General features: G+C 40.6%; 1 pseudogene across 1 annotated transcript; it reads right to left on the minus strand.

The window, feature by feature from the left end:
* Window positions 1-843: 843 nt before the first annotated feature.
* On the minus strand, window positions 844-1,789 carry LOC311220374 (olfactory receptor 51Q1-like; annotated as a pseudogene). Its single transcript has 2 exons — window positions 1,667-1,789; window positions 844-1,494 (listed from the first exon to the last, which is right to left on the minus strand). The product of its transcript is annotated as an olfactory receptor 51Q1-like (transcript).
* Window positions 1,790-3,567: the final 1,778 nt, after the last annotated feature.

The raw sequence follows: 3,567 nt of genomic DNA on the forward strand, positions 1-3,567 counted from the left end.
AGATACAGGGATCAAGTGCAGGATTGTCCAGTGGTTACCCTGGACAGCCCCAGACACATCATTTGCATGTGTTTTTCTCTCTTTTACTATTTTTGACCCTCCTCTTCATGACCTTTGACTCTATCTTTCTCCACTCCAATCTTCTCTCAGATAAACAACCTGCCTCTAATTACTTTTTCTCTATTGGCTTCATTTCTGCTACATCGCTATCCAAATTTAATATTTCTGATAACATTATGTAAGTCATCCTGACCTTATATGGTATTACTGATGAGGTTACCTAGGAGCTGCTTGGCAGGTAAGACTATACTCCCCAAGGTAGACTTGAGCGTCCATGAAAGAAGAGTGGGCAAATATCCATCCACGACTTGCTGTCACCCACATTTAGGTAGGGTACAGAAGCATTTAAGACTTGTGCTTTGCTTGGTTCCCAAAGGCTCCATAACTGGTACTTAGGTTTAACCAGATGTTGAATTATTTCCTAGACTAGGGTTTAATTCTTGATTACAGTACTCATTAGAAACACTTGAGTAAGTTATGTTACCACCTCTGTGTCCAAGAGAAAAAAAAAAAAAAGTCTTTCATATTTATGTTTTTCTAGAGCGTGAGCATCTTCAGTGTGCAGTGGAAATACAACACACCATGGAGTAGAGAGAATATAATGATAAATCATAGAATAAAAGATTATGGACTATGTTTTAAAGTTACATAGCTAATGAATTCAATACGATTATTAATTGCTTCTATCTTCACCTGGAAGTATACTGTCAAGGGGTAAAAATGGACTATGCAGCATAATTACTTCATCGCACTAGTTTATGGGGAGCAGTTAGTGAAGGCACTTTATGTGCTGTGATGGAGAAACTCTTTCTTGACATGAAGACCTTGATGACCTTGATGTATCTGTTTAGTTTTTAGGCTGTAGATGATGGGGCTTAGCAAAAGGGGGACCAGAAGGTAGATATTGGCCATGAGGACACGAACAAGAGGAGAAGCGTGTTAGCCAAAACGGTGAACCATGGACAAGCCAACCATGGAGATGTGCAAGATCAGGACAGCCAGGATATGGGACAATCAATTGTTCAAAGCCTTGAGATGCTCTCTCTGGGATGCGATGCTCAAAATTTTCTTACAAATCATAATATGTGATGAAACAATAAGCAATGGATCTAGTACAATTTTGAGGATTACCACGGCTAACCTATAAATGTTATTGAATGTGATGTCTGCACACACCAGCTTGATCAGGTCCTGATGCAGACAGTAGGCATGGGAGCACACATGGGATTGGCAGGACAACCTTCTCAGCACAAAGATTGATGACAGCACTCCTAACAGACACCTGCAGAGGGCAGCCAGCCCAACCCTGCCGATCCTGGCAATGGTGAGGATTGAGGAGTATCTCAATGGGTAGCAGATGCCCACACGGTGATTAAAGGCTATGGCCAGGAGCAGTGAGGACTCTAAGAATGAGAAGGAATGAATGAAGTAACCCTGAATAAAATAAGCATCCAAACTGGTTTTCCTGTAGTTGACCCAGAAAATACTCATGACAGGAAGCAGAGACAAACCCAAGTCAGAGATGACCAGCATGGCCAGGAAACAGTACCTGGGCTTGTGGAGGCTCGGATCAGTGCTGATGACAGAGGATGGTGCAGTTCCCCACAAGGGATGCGACGTAAAGGCAAGTGAAGGGGATGGAGAGCCAGACATGAGCAGCCTCCAGAAGTGGGATGTCTGTCAGGATGAATGCAGAACAGCATGTGTTGGAGCTGCTGGATGACCACATGATGGACCTGGGAGCATCTGCACTGAAATAAGAACCCCTCAAAAAAACCTTTGGGTTGGAAGGGACCTTAAAGATCATCTAATCCCAACCTCCCCACCACCTACCACTAGACCACCTTGCTCAGGGTGTACTGCCTGCTGACCAGAAAACACACATACCTGTAGTTATACATGTAAATGATGTAATTTCATAAATCACCCATGTTCATAGCAGTGATTAATAAATGTGCTGCTGATTATTTTTTCCCTTTTCTTTTATGGCTATGGAATAAAATATCAATAAAAGAGAGATAAATTTACACCAAAGCATCAAGCAATTTGGAAATTTATCATCCATCTCAATATGTTAGAAGTTCCCAACATTATTTTTATTTTCTATTTTTCATTTATTTATTTATTTATTTAACTATGGCTGATTTAAAGTCATAAATATTGAATAAATCACACCTGTTCATCCAACAGTGAGCTAGACTTTCCTACCTGCTGTAACTCAGATTTTGTCTTGGGAGGTGAATTACAGTATCCAGGATGTTTGATTTTTTTTTTTTTCTTTCCAGCTGGAAATATGACTAGTTATCCAACAAAGCTTGTAATTGTTCATCTAACAAATAAGGAATTAATAATGACTTCAGAAAATTTAAAATATAAATTCAATACCAATTTTACCTGAGGTATCAGCCCAGAAAAGGAGCTTTCAGAGAAAGAGATGAGCAGGAATAAATCTTGTGCCTGTGCAGAGTGCCCCAGATTATGAACATGGGAATAGCCTGGACAGGGCAGCCGGTGCTTGTGTGCAAGGCAGGGAACCAGAGATGCAATGTGTGCTGCTGAATGTCTTCTGAACAGCTTTCTAGGGACTTTGAGGCCCTGAAACTTCAGGAATAGCACTGACATGAAACAAACCTTGCACAGTTATATTAAAAAAAAAAAAAAAGAGTGTTTTTTTCTTATTCTCTGGTGAAACAAATCTTTCACTGAAGGAATTATTTAGTTTAGAATATGTGATGGGTAAAAGAAAAGCTGAATTAATCTAAAAATTGCCCACCAGTCTGTGCATGGTCAACAGAGATGACTCTTCAATATAACCCACAAGCACAACATGACCTGGAAACTGGAAACTGAAGTTACACAGAAATTGGACTGAAATGAGATAATGCTAGTTAGCAAAATCTGAAAATAAAAATGGACATCGATGAATCCTTCATCTTTTGGAATCGTAAAGCTAGGAACAGAAATTCTTCTGAGATGCATGCTTAATCTGAAGCCCACATGATGGGCTTGATGAGTAAATTTGGTATGAAATTCTTCTGTGAGGCGATGCAGTATGACAGAAGAAAGCACCACTGTGAACCTTTCTGATCTAATATTTTCTAACTCTTCTGTAACTATGGGAAAAAAGCCCACATGAATTAACATATTAATTAGAACAAAGAAAGAGATTAAACACTATTTCCTAACTTTACCCTTGAGTACCATGCAGCTACACCTCTAAGCATCACAGCCAGGCTCTGTAAGTGCCATTTGAGCAGATGTGAAACTTCATGGCAATGCTCCTGCCCTTCATATTTCAGGAACTCACCCAGGTCTGCTGCTGAGGCTCAGTTTTGACAGCAGCGAGGAAGCCTGAGCCAGGCTCAGCCTACAAAGAGCTGCTTATGAGGTCTCTGAACTACCCCCAGGGACATCAAATGAAAGTACTTGGGGGAACAGACAGAAACAATAGGGAATCAGAGCCAAACCTGCCTTCAGTTCTAGCTGAATCAAATTCAGCCTGGCAGC

This window comes from Netta rufina (genome assembly GCF_964035555.1).
Source record: "Netta rufina genome assembly, chromosome: 1".
Lineage (NCBI taxonomy): Eukaryota > Metazoa > Chordata > Aves > Anseriformes > Anatidae > Netta > Netta rufina.